The sequence below is a fragment of the Diuraphis noxia genome, unplaced genomic scaffold (genome assembly GCF_037042655.1).
Source record: "Diuraphis noxia isolate RWA-SAM2 unplaced genomic scaffold, SU_Dnox_SAM2 contig0001, whole genome shotgun sequence".
NCBI lineage: Eukaryota > Metazoa > Arthropoda > Insecta > Hemiptera > Aphididae > Diuraphis > Diuraphis noxia.
The window spans coordinates 7,114,358-7,134,387 of NW_028301711.1; the positions used below are offsets into that span (position 1 = coordinate 7,114,358).

At 25.9% G+C, this 20,030-nt stretch overlaps 1 long non-coding RNA gene and 1 other non-coding gene across 5 annotated transcripts; one reads left to right on the forward strand and one right to left on the reverse strand.

Annotated features, from left to right (window-relative positions):
- The first annotated feature begins 4,357 nt into the window (after positions 1 to 4,357).
- Positions 4,358 to 4,429, forward strand: TRNAD-GUC (transfer RNA aspartic acid (anticodon GUC)). Its single transcript has one exon. It is a non-coding gene; the product is annotated as a tRNA-Asp (tRNA).
- A 2,033-nt stretch (positions 4,430 to 6,462) lies between these two features.
- Positions 6,463 to 13,903, reverse strand: LOC149059387 (uncharacterized). Of its 4 annotated transcripts, none has more exons than XR_016189856.1 (5): positions 13,508 to 13,903; positions 12,727 to 12,900; positions 12,425 to 12,522; positions 11,511 to 11,653; positions 6,463 to 10,200 (listed from the first exon to the last, which is right to left on the reverse strand). It is a non-coding gene; the product is annotated as an uncharacterized LOC149059387 (long non-coding RNA). The 4 variants fall into 4 exon arrangements; XR_016189853.1 differs by having other exon boundaries at positions 11,520 to 11,653; positions 13,508 to 13,891; XR_016189855.1 differs by having other exon boundaries at positions 11,520 to 11,653; positions 12,727 to 12,847; positions 13,508 to 13,880.
- Between the last annotated feature and the right edge of the window lie 6,127 nt (positions 13,904 to 20,030).

Below are 20,030 nucleotides of genomic sequence, written 5' to 3' on the forward strand. Positions count from 1 at the left end.
TTAAAAAGAAATTTTTTTATGAATTTCTAGCTTAAAATAATTTGTAAATTTTCGTGATTTTTACGTATTTTGTCAAAATTCAAACTTTAAATGCTTATAAAAAAAAATTGTGACTATGAATTTATTTTATTTTTCAACTCTTATTGTAACAATATGTTAAGAGCCTTGTATTAAATTTTCAAGCTTTTCTGCCGTACAAATACATTTTTATCAATATTAATTTTAAAAAAAACTAATAATGATCGAAAATTTCAAATGCCTATGAATAGTTTAACTTAAATCGAAAATTTTTGAAAATTGCACGGTGGATAGAATATACTTATATAAATATACGGTGAAAATTTCATGTATCTATAGTCATTTGTTTTATAGTTACATCAAAAACCAAAATCGATTTTGTCGAAAAATGAGTGTGCGTAAAATTTCCCATTTTTCCCTTAACTTTTAGTTTGTTTTTCTCAATTATTTAGAAAAGTATTAAGAATTTTTTACTTTTGACCCCCCAAAGTACCAACTAGATTCACTTTCTGAGCGAACGAGGTACTGAAGTCAAAAATCGAAGCACTTTTACTGCCCCAAAACGTGATGACAGACACAAAAAAAAAAAAACACACATCATGGTAAAATCAAAACATTCATCGCTCCGCTCAGAATCTAAACCGTATTAGTATGAAAATAATCATACTTTTTTGACATTTAAGATAGATTGATGAAGATTATATTTTCATTATTACGTAATTGGCTTTACGTATTTGTATACATATTATGCAAATTATCATATTTTTAAAAAAAAAACGGACAATTTGGCATTCCCGAAGCTTATGTCGGTAGTCGGGAGTCGGGACAACTGGACACTGGACAGACGTTTGAAGTACGATTTCCCGTACAGTAATTTTTTGGGTACAGAGAGTTTCGCACAAATTCACACTAATGGCGCACTAATGTTTGGGGGAAAAAAATTTAAAAATTGTAAGTTTTTCCATGAGGGGGGCTGGGGAACATTTCTCTGGCCCCCCATCTCTATTTTTCAATTTATGGTTAAACCGGTATCGCACAAATTTTGAAAGTAGTCACACAAATTCACACTAATGGCACACTAATGTTTGGCCGAGAAAAAATTTTAAAATTTAAAAAAGGGGGGCTGGCGAAATGTTCGTTATACTACTATATAACGAACTTGTAAGAAAGAGGCAACAAGGCCAATGTCACGTAATTTTAATTCACAAATTATTTTAAGCTAGAAATTCATAAAAAATTTTCTTTTTAAATCTAAGATTTAAAAATTTAATACAAGATTCCTTACAAGTTTTTCAATCTTTATCACAAATAAAAATTCCACCGGAAATTCAAATTAAATTTTTATGAGCATTTGAAATTTAAATTTTTACAACATTGGATTTTCACTTTTAGCGATTTCCTTATTTCTTGTAACTCTAAAACAAATTACCGCAGATACTTGAAATTTTGACTGAATGTTTATATAGGCGTTTTATATATTTGATAAAATTTTCAAAATATTTAGATTTGTTTTGAGCTGTTTACTGACATTTTAATTTTTCAACTTTTTTAGTTTTTTTTTCTATAAATATCGATAAAAATTTATTTGTTCGGTAGAAAAGCTTGAAAATTTAATACAAGGCTTCTAACACATTTTAACAATAGAAGTTAAAAAATATTAAAAATTCGTAGGCATGATTTTTTTTTATAAGCATTTAAAGTTCAAATTTTGACTAAATACGTAAAAATTACGGCAATGTTCAAATTATCTTAGATAGAAATTCATAAAAGTTTTCCTTTTTAATTCTAAGATTTGACAATTTAATACAAGGCTCCTAACATATTTTTACAATAGAAGTTGAATAATCTTAAATAATTCATGACATTAATTATTTTACTTATTTTTATTCATTGATGAAGAATAAAAATGAATTGTTTATTACTATTATTATATATTTAAAAGTTTGAAATCATAAGCTAATACTTTTAAAAATTGGTTTATTTGATCAAATATTAATAAATAGTAGGTACCTAATAACGGAGGATTCAATTTATAAATGAAAATTACATACAATTTACTATAAAATAATACCATGTAGATATCCCATACTAATAAACATTAACATAATAAATAGGAATTCGTAAACCTTGGTCGATAAGTGATTCAATATTGATATTTTTGTCTGTTGTCAATAGTGTCTGAAGTACATTTAATTTTGATATATTTCATAAAAACGTGAAACTTTGAAATTCTTTCAAATAGGTACAAATATTATTAATGATTTTTCATCAATAACCTAACCAAATAAAACCATCATGAAATTTCATGAAATTTTCAAACACTAGATATCAATAATAATTTCTAATAAACTGCAATTAAATACGTTTTAAAGATAAATATTACATATTACTTTCATAATTTCGTTGAAATATTTCGAATTCAAAACCCTAATATTGTTATACATAGACACATAACTTCCGTCATAAGATATTACTTATTTGACCTCTATAGATAGGAAGGTATCATTTAAGTTTATACAGTTGTTAATTATTTTTATTCCTGGTAATTATAATTTTATTTATTTTTTCAAATTCAAATTTACATTTCTAATGGGGTTATTTTTTTAAGCTTAAAAATCTCACCACACACCACTGAATTAATATGTATGGAAGGTTATTTATATAATATAAATCAAACTGAAATAAATTGGATTGGACCGAGCTTACTCGATTTTTTATTTGATAAAGGTAATGAAAACAGACGTGGTCATTATTACAGCGGATTTCTCATTAAATCGTTTTCAATGCGTATAATTTAACTGCCGACAATGTTCGGGCCCAAGCATTTAATAAATGAATCAGCAAAATCCTGCTGGCGGTCGTTGGCGAATCGGTGGGGCGCGGTGATAACAAAATCCAATTTGTCAATGCATTTCCCTGCGGGATTTGGTTTCCGAATCGCGATAGACAGCGTAGTACAAACAATTAAATTGAGCGTCACATCTCATTGACGTTTCAATGCAACAGTATAATTATATTGCGCTAGTGATCATTTCAAATCACAAATACTGGTACAATAATATACGCTGAACATGGAAGAAATACCGCTTTGTTTATTATGCACGTAATAATATAAATAATAAAAAATGAATAGAAAATTATTGGAAACAGTTACAAAATATTATTATCATAATATTAATAATAGATGGTAATCAAAATTACAATGATAAACAGCGTTTGACGCTAAATATCATTTGGGGTTTTTTTTTATTGCTTAAAGGGCATAATATTGTTTATTATTACACTAAAAACGTAATAAAATATTTTTCAAGCCATTTTTAGTTAATCAAATAGATATTTTAAGATTGTAAGATAGTTTTAATCAAACTATAGACATAACAATATTTCAATACGGACTGGCCAGTTTATCCGATCACACTGACCACTTTACGCACACTAGGTAAAGTGGCCACATTGTTATTTTTTATAAGGACAATTTATTTATCTATTGAAATCAAACAAATTTAAAATAGTTAACTAACATGTTATAAAATTTAAGAACTTATCTAGTCTAACTTTAGGGTGGTCAGTTTACCCATTCTTTTCCTACGTCTATCAACGGTGCGGCTATATCGTTATTCATTTGCTCCACATTTTGTGGGATACCTATCACAGTTAGTATACTTCTTGGCTCTCTGCTTCGCTTACCTAGGTAAACTTAAAATCCTTATAACTCATAAACTACCTTCTAAATAAAAATTCAATGTTTGTACATCGAAGAACACTAAAAAATAGGTATATTTTTAAAAATATATCAATGTTATTTTTTAATCATACAAAATGATACAAAACAAATATTTTCATCAACGCCAACAGTTTTTTAAAATAATTATAACGGTAAGTTTAACAAAAATTTAAGATAAAATATACATTTTACTCATAGGCACGTTTTTATATTTTAACTTTAAAGCGAGTTATGAACATTTTAATATGTAAAAATGATTTATAATTTTAAAATACTAATAACTCACTTTAAAACAAAAAATATAATAAATAAAAACCTATTAGATGTCCTAGATAAAAATCTTACCTTTACATTTTATAAAAAATTATTTCACTCTAATTTTTAAAATTATAGAGTGAAATATATTATTATTTATCATGAGTTTTTAATTTATCATGGTGTACCTATGTTAGTAAGAATGTAAGACTGATACAACACATGCGTGTGTCGTCCTCGTCCTAAATAAACAACAAATTATATTACACATACATTGAACCTAGATTAAAAGGTTATAAAATATCGTGAAAAATACCCACGTATAAATAAAAGGTGTTTAATTCAGTAATTACATCCTAATCCTCGGTAGTATAGTGGTAAGTATCCCCGCCTGTCACGCGGGAGACCGGGGTTCGATTCCCCGCCGGGGAGGAAAACTTTTTTTGCAAATTTTTTTTAAATGTTTTATGTTTAGCGTTAATTGAATCGACAATTACCTGCAAGTTTTCAGGAAAATTTTCTTTATCATCACATACCACAGTTACATAGTATGTGTTTTCATCTCACGTTTTCGGCGCGCGATACTTGGTACGCTGAAAAATAACTAACCAGTAAATTTCTTTAAATAATATAGAAATAGATGAAAAAATATAAATTGTATACTTTTATCTATGTAATGAAGGATAAATTAGTTTTAAAAAGTTATTAAGCTTCTTTAATCGTTGCTTAGAGAATAGAGATAAATGAAATAAAATTACTTTACTTATCAAATTTAAAAGTAACTACATTATTTTCTGGTTACAAAAAAAAAATTATTATAATTTTAATTTCTAAACAATTAATTGTCATTTTACTAGTATCCTATATAGAAAATACACGGTATAATAAAAAAGTATAATCTGAATGAGAAGTATAAAAAACAAATAAATGATACAAGACAATTAACAAGGAATATTAAACACAAAATAAACGATACGGGTATGTGGCTCTGTTAACTGATGGACAGACATCAAATCTGAAATAATAATAAAATTAACAGCTCTTTGTCGTACGTTTACGTATAGTTTATAGGAATTAAAAATTAATAAGAAAATAAAATTTTTACCAAAACAGTCCATGTTTTTATATTCATAGGAAACATACCGTAAACCTGTATTATTTATTATATTTATACTCTATTCAAAATAAGACCGTGACCCGGCGGCGACCAGTTTTCGTCGGGCGGCGGTCAGACTCCATTCATGAGCATCGATCACGTGACCGAGGCTCTGGTGGCTACTATAGAACAAAAGCCACGCCCATGCGCACAACTGGGCCGCCTGGTCACGGTCTTATTTTGAATAGAGTATAGAAAAATCAAATTAAATAATTAATTTAATTTAATACAATCGCAATTTACGGTGTAAGTAAACATGAAAATAATTGAAAACTGAATTAAGGCGAATTAAAATTAAATATATTTTTATACTTAACAAAAGCATTAGACAGATTTATAGACAAATGCTATTGTATAATATGTATTGTTGTTATTATTTTTCAATTCGAAATAGACACTAAACACGTAAAAACTGTAACTCATCAAAAGTAATTTTAATTAAATTTCGTTACTTGAAAATAATTCTAATGAAGTTACGTAACGCAAAGTAGATAACGTCGTTACAATAATACGTTACTACGCTGTAAATTTATCAGTACTCTATGGTGTAATGAAGTATATAATTTGGATCAGTTACATTTTTAAAGAAAGGCGGCCACTCTGAGTGGTATTTTTTTAGGGGGGCTTCAGATTGATGTATTTACCATCTTATTTGGTATAAGATGGAAACTATTTATATCGATAGATCAATAATAATTAGACACTAAGTTTTTGAATCATTTAAGCCCCCATATATATTTAATTCATTGTCATAGATATATTATCCTTAGTACCCACTAAGTTATTCAACTCAGAAATTGCTCAATAGAATTTTAATTTAGGTAAATAAAAATTCTCAGCAAAAATATAAATTAAATTATGTAACATAATATGTAGCATTTTATTACCTATACTTGATTCATATTTTTATAATTGTTTTATATTTAAGGATCAATAGTATTTACTAGTTACAAACATTTTCAAATAATCTAAGCTTTCACGTCCATTTAACCTAGTGGATAGTACTAGAGACACGTATCCTTACTACACAGTGATATAACTCAAAAACTACTTATTCTAATTTTGATTTATAAATTTAAAAAACATCTGCCAAATAACTTAAAGTAAAAAGGAGGGTCTCTATTTGAAGAAAAAAAAGTAGTTTATCGTATCAACGGCTCATTTGAATATATGTACCTATAATTTAACCATGAAAATAGGACGGGCTTTTAAAAAAAAATCTTGTATATTAGGTAAATATTAAAATTTTACATACAAATAATAAATCATACAAATTGTAATTTTAATAATGGCAACAATTTGACAGTAATTGTACATCAAACACTATTATAACTGATTTAAGAAGATAAAATAAAAATATTAACAAGTAGTCTTTTGGCTCTACAATGTGACAGAAACAATATAAATTAACTAAACAGATATTTAACTATATATAAGTATGTATAGTGTTCACAGTTTCATCAATGTTACTTATGTAACGCACAATGCAGTCAGGTTTGGTGGTTATATAAAATTCACAAACGATTAAATATGAAAATAATTAAATTAATTGACAAGATTTGACTATATTAATTCAAGTAGGTACTTGCAAAAATATGAAAGTTGAATAAAATAATAATAATATTAATATGAAACGATTAGCAACCAGTAGTGATTGTAAATTGTCAAAAAAATAGATAATATAATAGTCAATAAGTTAGGTTAACAACAGGCTAAATTTCTCCCAATTATATCGTACAATTTCAATTTAGAAAATGGGTAAGGTAAATTTCACTTATTGTAGTAGGTATCAAATAGTGAACTTTAATTCGCTACTTCAAATTCTACTCCAGTTCAAATCGACTAATGTTAAAAATTAATGAATGAATAATGGCAAATCAAATAATTGAGAGAAAAGAGATTGACCATGTTATACTGAAGTCTAAATTAGCAGTAATTTAAATAAATATAATTTATTGGACAAGAAAATCATGTAAAAATATAGTGCATAAGTGCACTAATGATTATTTTCAACTAACACAATGACATGGTCGACAGCAGAAGGCAGATAAAGTTGCCTATAAAATGTTCCTTAAAGTTAAGTTATCATGTGGCTTCTCAAACACGAATGGATTTTCAAAGGATAAATGTTTTAGATATGTATATAAAATTGCCTATATTAATCCCTTTTCTTCAATTATTTTCATTATAACATCCTATATTTTGTTAAAAGTAATAGTTATTATTTATTAGTATAAAAGTTTAATTCATATAATACGCACCCCCAGCCTTTCACCCAAGTTCTACAAAGTCAGCAGTAATTATTAAATAAAAACCTTAATGGATTGGTTAGTTTTTTTATATATTTTTGTTTGTGGAATTCTGTATGTGAATAATGTTATTAGACTCCTAAAGTATTAATAATTAAATCATTACTTAAAATGAATTCTACAAGTATCAAATATAAAATATCACAAGCTTAGATAAATAATGATGAATTATTGTTATTTGTTAATGAGTTTTTTAAAAACTTTATTATTTCATCAAGAAAATACTGCGTTGTAATTGTAATAATTTACTGAAAAATTGAATAATTTCACGAAAAATAATATGCAGTGGATTTCGCTTATTTGGGACACGGCATTAAGGGGACAACAGCTTAAAGGGGATAAATAGTCTAGAATGAATTCATTTAAGGCAATTTAACTTTGTTTATCTAAAACAAACCGTCGGTTATAAGGGACAAAAATAAAGGTTTCTAACTAGATATTATTCTGACATAAATTTTCTACTTTCTTATCTAAAGTGTAATTATATAATATTAGTATAAAACTAAGTCTTAATAGATTACATTAAAGAAGAATGGACGAACGATTTTCTGCAGCCTAACGAAACATAAATTAAGTAGGTTAATCGGTTAATTTTTTTTTTATACATAATAATAATAATTTTAACTAATTAATTTGCGATATAATAATTCTAAATAGTAAATATAACATATAAGGTACTAGGTACTACTGCTAATAATAATAATATGACATTTTTAAATAAAATATAAATGTATGTATTTTTTTATAAAAAGTTATTATCATTATTAATTATTATATATATTTATGCACTTAAGTAGTTTCGGTTTATCATTTATTTGGTTAATTGAGACAGTCGGGTAATGAGGACAAATAGTCACCGCCTTATATGTCCCAATTAAGCAGATTCCACGCTAATTAATTTTTAAATTGCTTATGCACAACTTAGTTTGCCTATACTTATTTTTGTTTAGATTGCTTAGATAGTTTGAAATCAATTATCACAGAAGGAATTATTATTAAAATTTAAAAAAAGTTTTAATGTGCACCACCGAGAACCAAAATGTTGTACACCCCTCTGATAATATTATAATTGTCATTTAAAATGTAACAATACACAGTTCGTAATTAAAATAATGCATTATTTTTCACATTATTATGTAATCTAAATAAAATAGTTTAATCTATATAATATTGTCATCATTTAAAACAACCGAACAATCCAAACATATTTAATATAATATGATGAATGTTTTATTTAAATAATAATAGTAATAATAGACAATCTTAATAAAGATAAAAAATCTATAAATAAGTTTGAATTGTATCTATCCTTCTTTGGACAACTGATTTAACTTTATATTCTCTATTGCTACATTTATTTGATGGCGTTAAAACAGTTTGAAATTAAAATGGATTTAAAATTCTTAAACTACATAGTGCGAGCGTTTTAACACCATCATATAAATATAGTAAATGTAACATATGGTAGGTAGTAGAATTAACATTGTATAAAAGTATAATATAAGCTTACAAATAATAAAATATTAATGAGATACCTAGTTATAATTATGTAGGTTAAAGTGATAGCTGTAGGAATCTAGTATTTGATATAAATAAATAAATCTTTTATATTCTACCTGATACGTAATGTCTAAGAAACGGACTTTATTGCAGTAAAAAAATCAAAATATGTAAAAAAAAAAAAACAAAAAAATATCTAAATATCAAAAAAATGTAGGTAATAGTGATGAAAATTACAAAAAAAAAAAAAATAATATTTTATAAATAAAAGTTATAAAAATGATGCAGGTATACAATTAAGAGTATTTTATTCCAGACAAAGCAATGAGAAACAACATATTTTTTTTAAAGATAACTAAAAATTGCGATAGTTTAGTCGGAGAACTCTTGCACTGACTAACAGACTGTTCTACGTCAACAGATGTGATAGGGGAGTAATATATCAATTTCGATTTTACAACTTTTAGCATTTTATAAATTAAAATTAAAAATTAGCCATATGCCTACACGAGATTATGTTGTAAATGCAACTACAAAAACGTAAACGATTTTCGAGTAAGTAGATACCACTTCCTCATTTTATATTTATACCATTCAACATTACTTATATCAACAACAGAGTAGTACAGAAAGTATTTTATATTAACGTGATAACTAAACTAGTTCTAATCTATGTAGTAGAATACCGTATGAAGAAAATAAGTATATAAATATATAAATGCCATCTAGTTCACATATTATTTTTGGTGGTCGTCAAAAATTACTAATCTTGTTAATTAATACGAATTAGATAATGTTTATAGTCTTCCAAAATCAATAAAAAATAATAAAAATATGTATTTATACCAAAATATGTGAGAGTATGTAAGGTAAATTTATGTTTATTTCAATTAGAATGATCTAAATTGTACACATTTTTGTTATCAGATTCTAAATATCTCATCCCATTAAAAATATGTCATATCAAAATCACTGTTACACAGTGGATATAATTATACTTCTAACTGTAATACATAATATATACATATACTCTATACCCACAAGGCACAAGTGCGTGTATCCTTAAAACTACTCTACATGCAATACAAATATTTTCTTCATCTGATTGGGATTGAGTTAATAGAGATCTTGAGGAACTTGTACAAAGGTAATTTCTTCTCCTCCAGTGTTATTCAATAATTGTTGTGATGTATTCAATTTTTCATCTTCAGGAATGACTAAGTCCATTTCATCATAATCTAGAAATGAATAATTGTTTAATAATTTACAAGGTAATTTAAAAATAAAAATATTTTTTGATAGAGATAACTAATTATTCGTAATTAACCCAAATAATCAAAATTCATATAATAAATAGGGCTCAGAAGTTATAGGGGCTAAAAATGAAAAACATACATGTAAATATGCACAAAAAAAAGAACAGTAAAATATGTAAAAAAAATGTAATAAATATTTATCACAATTCAAAATTAAAGATTTGCACTTAAATAAATGTACAATATAGAAAAATAAATTTATAATATTTCAAATATGGCGAAAACTATTTTTGATATTTCCACTTGACTTTGCTATTTTGACATTTTATTAAACGGAAAAAATATATTTGAAAAATAGAAAGTCATAATATTAGTGTGATAGAGGTGAAATGCATATTGAATCGCTGTCAATTAATGGTCAACTGTGACCATAACAATAAATATCTGGATTAAATAATATTGAGTATTAAATGCAATATTATTATTAAAATTTAAAATACACAGATTAATAAAAAAAAAGATCAATTCTGTTTTAATTATATTAAACAACTAAACTGAATGAATGAATGAATGAATTTATGAATTTTTATTATTTGAAAAACTTAATACAAACAAAGTATTTAAAGAAGTTATAAAAATTACCTACACCTTTAAGCAAGGTTAGGTGTAGGGAGTAACACTACATATATGTGATTTAATTAATTAATTTAACAAATAATAACAAACACTGTAAAATAATTAAGAGAGACCAAAAGTATACATTTTTCTTATAATAGACATTGCCTTAGTTCACTAAATAAAACATTATTTATACATTTTTTTATGTTAGTTTTATTGTTAAAAATATTTTTTTTTACATCTATTGGCAAGGCGTTAAAAATTACAAGACTCAGATAATTAATCAACTTTTGACCAAAACTTTTATTAGTAAATAACACTTTAATATTATATGATCTATCTTCCCCACTAAGCCTCATTCTGTTTAATAAAGAAAAAGTTAGATTTTTTTATGTACAAACATTAGTGCAGATTTTTTGTAGAGCAATTCAAGCGGAAACACATTAAACTCATTACCTATAGTTTAACAAGGCAGACCCAATAAAAAATTGTCCTTTTTCAGACATAAACAAATTAAACTGTTTTATTGAACCTTTAATGGTTTAAGAACTATTGTATAACTTGTATTTTAGGTTGGTCTGCTATGAATCGAAAGTATATAAAATAATATGCAACATCTACAACCTTTTAGCCCTAATAATGATAAATGAAAATATAATTTTGAAGTCTCTTACAGATATCACCTTCTATAATGTTGACTTCTGGTTTAATTGCAACTATGTTTGGATCTACTATGTATACGGCATCTTCAATGGTTGGTTAATCTAATATGGCGGCAACAGCAATATGTGGTGTATTGGTATGTCTTCATCAGATCCTAAAAATATACATACATTATTCAACCATATCAACTATTTATTAATAATAATTAAAGCTATCTATAAAATGTACTCAAAATGTTTTTTCTTCATATTATTAATTAAATACTTATTTTACTTTATTATTTATAAATTATAATGTTTATCAAGACATACATGCATACATAAATATCTATGAACAAAACTAGATTGATACTTTTTGGGTATCAAATCAATGGATATTGAGTATTTAAATTTAAATTTAAACACAAAATATTTAATGTTGCATCATGCATACATCTTTATTAATTACATTTTGCATATTCCAACACAATTTTGTATGAAAAGTAGTAAAAGCTTCCATAAATACAAAAAACATAGAGATGGACTAAATTAAAGTAAGATTATAATAACTATTTGTTAAATTTTAATTATTGTTTAGATAAATATTTTCTCACTTGACTGCAAAATTGTAATCATAATGTTACATCAATAGTTACTAAAGATATGAATTGATATATTAGATGGTACATAAAACATTCTAATTGTGTGTAACTCTGTACCAACTTAATGAACTACAGAGTTTATGATATGATTGCAAGCAAATATGATATTAAATTTATCATTACTATCCACAATCCACACCTGGTAAAATTACTGATTGCTACACTGATATCTGTTATTAAATTAACCAATCAAAAAGTAGTTAGAATCAAATAAACTATATGCTATTGATTAAATAAACCTTTAATATTACTTATATTTACATCCAAATATTTTTGTAAGCTTACGTAAAGTAATTGACAGAAATGGAACGTCCTGTATACAAGCTTAGCACATTGATGATTCTGAAGTCGGCCATTTGTAAATTACAACTGCTTTTGTATTCCTATAATCATATTTTTTTTTATTATTATTGTTCTTCAAATTAATAAGGTATAATCAATCATGACAATAAAGACACAATTTGTATCTACTAAAATCTAGCAAAATATGCTTTCAAAGTTATTATCCAAAATTATAATTACAAAATTCTATTGTAAATCATGTTTTCAAAATAAGTACAACTACAAATTTAGAGAATTATACATACCAAATTAATTTTTCGTCATACAATGATTTGATGAAATGGATTAATTTCTGATTTTGCCTTTCCTACTTAAACGCCTCTGAATCGTTTTTCAATTTGTTATTTATGAAGTTATTGTCATTTTCTGTATGGATAGGTATGTAGCTTACTAGTAATTTTTCAATTTGATTGCTATGTCTTTGCAATAAATATTAGCAGTTCCACATAATATATAGTAATTGAAAATTAATAAATTAATACTGTAATTAGGTACCTATTGCCTATTAAATAAATAGCAATCTTTTATGCATTTAAACTTTAAAGTAAATTTAAAATGATTTGCCATTCGCTTTTGCTAATAAATTTAGTGTGTTTATAATGTGCTCAGTAAGTAGTACAAATTCAATGAAATGACAAATTAATCGCTTGATGTAGTCACTCCAACACTGTTGGACAAAACAAACAAAACAGTAATAAAGTGTTATGTTTTAATTCAATCGAGTGTCTAATAGTGGACATTGGAAGATATCAGCGGGCACGATAATATTTTTATAGTTCTCTAATATAATACCATGTTATTATTTTGACTATTTCTTGAACTGTTAATAATGCCTAAACCATTATTCATAACCACACTTATTTTATATTAGTATACCTAATACTTATTACTTTATTACCATAAAAATATAACCACATAATATTATGTAAATTAACACTCAACAATCAGTATAAATAAGTAGTACAGTCGACTCTTCTATTAAAAAATCAAATCAGATAATATTGTCATAGAATATATCATATTTACCAGATATTCAGCTAACTCGATGGGTTTATTCGTCGACCTTCCATTTCGATACTCCTGACAACCTAATAATTGTTTTCGTGTTCACCGCAGACTCGTCCAATGATTTTCCCACGAATAACAATATTTTATAAAAAATCAAAATATCTCGTACACCTCATTTTTGCAGCTCATATTTATAAATGACGCAGGTAGATGTGTATGTAATTGACGATTGTAATTGAAATGCTAATGTTCTAAATGTTCTGATGAAAATATGAAATTGAAAAAATAAAAAAGCAATAATAATATTATAGCAGTTTAGTCGGCACGATTAAAGACACACCCAGAGACACACTTAAAGATAAATTCGTGGTCGTTGATATCATTTGTTGATAACCATAGATATTAAAGAAATCTTAAAATTATCCATGTTGATAACGGAGAAATATTTAACCACGGTCTTTGAAGATTTCCTAAGATCCATGTATATAACCTGTGTGATAACCACTGATATCAAAATAAAAAAAATAAATATAATGTACCAATTTAATAATAATAATAATAATTTGATGCGTCTGTGGAGATATCACTGATATAGTGATATCAGTTGGAAAACAAGAGCCGAACAATGAGAAAATATTATGCTGGTGCCGTACGTGTGCATACCGTCCATTGAGCGTCTAAATAAAGTCAGAAAACTGCCTCCATTAGTACCAGGGTCGCAGTGATTGGCGCTGCACGTTCTTCGGTGTTGATTTTGACATCGGCGGCAGCCGATTACAGCGACCGATACCTATTCGACAAACTGCACACGCGTCTGTATGAGTTCCTGTTACTTTAATACTGTTTTGTGGTAGAATAGTAACGTTTAAAACGCGTTCACTGTGTTTCTTGGTACCTACAACGTATAATACGTAAACACTAACAACAATTTAGAAATCCAACAAAATCGGACATTACTGCTTATACAGTACTATTTTCAATTGTATTAAATGAAACTAGAAATGTCGCTGACCTGTTATGTTTGGTCACAATTAAATAAAAAATTCTATTTTTAGTTATTTTTATGGTATAACAGTAATATAAAAGTGATTCTCTAAGGTAGGTACTGGAATAATGAAGTAATTATATACTACTCTTAGATAGTGAGGCGAAGTGATTCAAAATAATTAGAAGGGTGCTCTAGATTTATATAGTTCTCATGGGGTGCTTGGTAATTAGGCCACATTTTATCTACCTGTTTTTTTAAAAATACTTGTTTATATTTTATAACCGGAAATTAGGCCACAAATTAAATATACAAGGTGATCCTTTTATCAAAGAACACTTGTTATTTAAAAAAGTATTGATTTTTTTCAAAATATATTTTTACATAGTTTCGAGTTGTTAAAAATACTTAGAAAAATATTTTGCTCTGGAATATGAAATTAAAACTAATATTATTAATATATTATTATTATTAAAATATTATTAATATTATTAAATATTGTCGCTCAAAAAAGTAAAAACTTAAAAAAATGATAAGGATAAAAAATATTTTAAAATATAATTTTTTAATAAAAACGTTGGTTTTTTTGACAACTTGAAACTCTGTAAAAAAATATTTTGAAAAAAGTCAATACTTTTTTAAATAATGAGCGTTCTTTGATGAAAGAATCACGCTGTATATTTTTAAAGTTTGCCTGAGATCAGGCCATACATGTACATCATAAAAATATACCAGTATATAACGTTCATCAACTAATTACCTTTTTTCTAATAAAAAGCAACAACTATTTTTAAATTATACCATACGCAGATTTCTCAAATTTAATTAAATATGTATATAAATACAATCTTTCAAATAATTACTAATATGAATATTATTTTCTTTATAAGTAAATAAATATGATCAGTAAAACTATGATTATTATTTTAAATATCTTTCCCTTTTATTTATTTTATTATAAATAGAATTTTTTCGAATTAAAGTTCCTTTTCTAGCTTTTATTTTTATTTTGAATAACATATTAATTTAATAGTGGTGCAATTGTCGAGTTTACCTGTTACAAATGTATAGTGACCCAATAACCGTTACCTTTTTGAAAAAAGGTTAATTGTGGCCCAATTCCCGGAACCCCTTCTCATATACACCTTTTTTTTAAGAGCAAGGTAAATCCAACTACTGTATAGCGTTTTTGTAATATAATTTTATATAATATTGCAGATAACATATGTTTTTTTTTTTAGTTTGGTGTCTTATTTTTGAACACCTAACTATCCTATATATTTATACCTACAACATACCTGAAGACCTAAGTACCTACGATTAAATGTATTTTTAATTTTAAACAAAACATTTAAAAAAATTATTTATGACAAATAATGTATAATATAGATAAAGATATAGCCTATCAGTGCTCGAATTTGATAGGAGGGCAAAGTTCTACTTCATTTAAATATTTTTAGACTACCTACCCCTTCTAATTATTTTTATTAAAATTAAGTGCAGAACGTTTTAATTTCTTTAAGTAATATTATAATATTGTAATTTTTAATTGGTAAAGTTGATTTAATCCAATAAGACATTACCACTAAACTTAATAATTTTTCCTATGATGATTGTGGTCAGTCATTATTACAATTTATGATTAATTACTTGATATTAGTAAGAAATTTTAAAATATACTTTTACTTTTACTAACCTAACCATGATTTTTATTTTAATAAAATACTATTTATTGTATTTGGTGGAAAATATGTCCATAATAAAATGGTATATCATATTTCAACTACCTATTTCTGAAAATGGGCATAGTAGCAAATTATTAATTTTACAGTTCGTTATGAACCATACAAATGTACCTATAATAAAATGTCAAGATAGAATTAATTTTAAATATAAATCATTATTAAATTAAATCATTTTTTTTTTAATTTAAAAATTGTTAAAAAAAACTGCGAACGGGTGAAGCCGGATAAACCAACTAGTAATTTATAAACTATACATTTCATTTAAAAAGTATTATACTTTACACTATTTTTCAATTAATATCAATACCTACTTATATCACCGGTTTTATTTACCGCAACATAAAAGTACACTAACAAATTCGCATTTTAAAAATGTGCTTACGCATAGATTTTAAGCAAATGAAAATTGAATATTTTTTTGGAATCATTAATATTATTAAAACTATTAACCTATATGGTTATATAGAATTATTATTGATTACAGAAAATAAAATATTTACTATGATTGGATGTAATCAATCAATTAATTAATCACCAGCGATTTAATACGTTAAAAATCTTACAAAATATATTAATATTCTACTTTGTTTTAGTTTAGTTATTCATATAAAATCATAGTAAAATAACTTTTTTATTATGCTTAAAAAAGATGGAAAGAGTGTTAACACTGGTAACATCAAATCTGTAATAGACAAATTACGATAATTTCTACAAGAACGTAACGAGCAATTTAAAGACACTGAATATTTAATTTATCATTTAATTAACCATATTAATGAAAAAAAAATAGGAATAACAACAAATATAAAAATATGGTAATATAATACAACAATTTGATTGACTAACCTTATATATCCACTCACCTTACATTTTTCCACGGACTGTATTAATTCTTTTTCTGGATTTTATTTAGGTAATAATAATTATAAATTATAAATATTGTGGAAAGATTGAATTAAAAGATTTATATTATTTTAGAAACAACAAATTGTTTCCATATTTTATTTAAACAACTTACGGTAACGTTGCTAGCTGAATGGGCTACTAATCAGGGTATTATGTTTTATATTTTAGCGCAAAATACTTGTCGATAACCCTAAAGGCGCATATAGGCTACACCTGTATGCTATACTCAGAGGACGTTCTTGTCAAGTACCAACGTGGGAGGGGGGTATACATATTATGCAAAACATTTTAATGTGCATTCATATTTCATTTGTGAGGTGGAGGTTTTTATTTAAAAAAATAGAAGTTTGTGTCGTCACAATCATTCCTTCAGAAGTACAAAAAACAAAAAATAAATTACCAAAACTTTATGAGTATATTTAAAAAGTAAAAAAATCGGAATTTTAATGAATAAATTATTAATGGGTTGACAGTACTCAGTGAATCACTTGATGTACAAATAAATATATATATTTTTTTTTACTTGACCAGTCTAAACACTAAAGGCTTTAATTGTTGTGACGTCGTATACTAGCAATATGTATACACTATTTTAAATTGTTGTATACTAAGCCCAGTATCATTTTAATAATTATTTTTATATATTTTAGCCGCGATCCGTCTGAAAATATTTTAATGTGGGGGAAGGGCTCATCGAATACTTTTAACAGAGTCGCACTACGTAGCATGCATCCTTATGAGCTCCTGGTTAGTTTTCACGGCTAACAATCGACTGGCATATAACAATGAACTAATTTAAGATTAATTAATTAGGTATTAAATATTTATTTTATTTTATTTTAATTATATTATATATTAATATTATATTATTAAACTTATTCACCCGAGTGATGTAGACCAGAATTCGTTCGAAAGAACGAGTGGAAATTAGTAAGAAAGTAAGGAAAATTTTAATCCCCCCCCCCTTCTGTGCTCTTCTGATACTTTAATTTCAAAGAGTAGGACGTCGTGAGTATAGATTTACAAACATTTACCATTTTACAATGAGTTATTAAAATTAACACATGAGGGGGTTTATAATATTCATACTTTTAAATATTATTTGCCATATTTAACAGACAATATTAAACCTAAATTGACAACTATAAAGTATACATTTATTTAATTTCTTTTCTTTGTTAATGAATTTATTCAAATTCAAATTTTTTGAATTTTCAATTATACTTAAAGATCATATTTTTAAATTCTTGAGATTTTTTTGTACTATTTAAGGAGTGTCCTGTGGCGATAAAAACTTCTGTTTTTAAAATGAGAACTCCCTTTTTACTGTAATTATTTAGTAGGTAATTTTTTTTTTTTAATTTTGATGTACCTAATTAAAAATTCAAATTAGTAGTTTCTTAGTTATTGAATTGCTTGTACTAAGGATAATTGTCCTTAAAAATCGTTTTATTGAAGTATAAAATACACGTACTACCTATTGGAATTAGTATTGATGATACTTAGCCACTAAGGTCGTTTTCACAAATTATTTATGTTGATAGATTAATATTAATGACTTATATTTTCAAATCCATCATAGACTATTATACATATCTTAATATCTTATAAACCTAGGTACACATTAGGATTTTAATTTCAGTGCACTAAAATTCTAACAAAAAATTAGCCGCTAAATAATTTACAGTAAAAAAGGGGGGTTCTCATTTGAAAACTAAAAGTTTTTATCGCCACAGGACACTTTTTAAGTGACACATAAAATCTAAGAATTTGAAAATATTATCTTCGGCTTTATATATATATATATATATATATATATATATATATATATTAATATTTACTTAATTAGAAATAGTCAAGTTACAGACAAATCTGCATGTATATTAAGAGGCCGTTCTGGTTACGAAATTTGGACGTAAAAACATGATTTTTTTTACCAAAATACACGTGATAAGTACTTCTTGATGCTATCGTTCCAAATTTTAATTTTTTTATTTAGATCGATTATATTTTAGTTTGAAATTTGAAATTTACATAAAAAATGTAAAATTCACAAACAATATATCAGAAATCTAGAAGAATTTCTCATGTTAATTTTGGTGAAAAAATCATGTTTCCTATGGCTAACATAAGGGCTGAGTTAACAATGCGGTTAAACAATTACAAATTAACAACTTGCATGTGCTGCTCTGCCGGCGACACTCGAATTGCCTCCCAAATTCAGGTAGGTAAGCTTTTTTCACTCGAATTGTCTCCGGATGTTTTCGGAAGGTTTCGAGTTTACCCGAACAGTCTACTCGAATTGTCTCCCATAGTACTTATACCTTAGATTATCGATAGTTTTTACTGTCGATGATATCGATTATGTCTATTTCCATAATTTTCAAAAATATTATTTTAAGACATACAGTATTTCCCAGGCAGATTAATTTGCCAAATCCAACAATCTTGTCGATCATTGATTATCAGTTAAAGATTAGTCCGTTATCACCGTTTAACACGGTCAGTTTCGTAAATAACAATAAATTACACGCAGTGGTATAAAAATGAATGTTATTAGTGAAAAACGCAAAATAATTTTAATTTGTGATGGTTTTAAGTTTGGATTCCAAAAAAATTTAGCCTATGGCGTTAAGCGATGGACGTGTACAAAAAAATTATGTTCTACTTATTTAAAAATTAATAAGTGTAATGAAATCCAGTTCGAAAATAGTAAATTTATTCATTATACGTATTATTATTTATTGTTATTACACCTGACAGTCTATTTATTAAAATATTTATTTTATGTATTATTTTCTCAATTTATTTAATATGTAAAGTTATACCTAAATCGATTAATTATAACTATCGTGGGCGATTCTAGTACAAGAGAGTCACTACTTTTTTTCGGGAGGCAATTCGT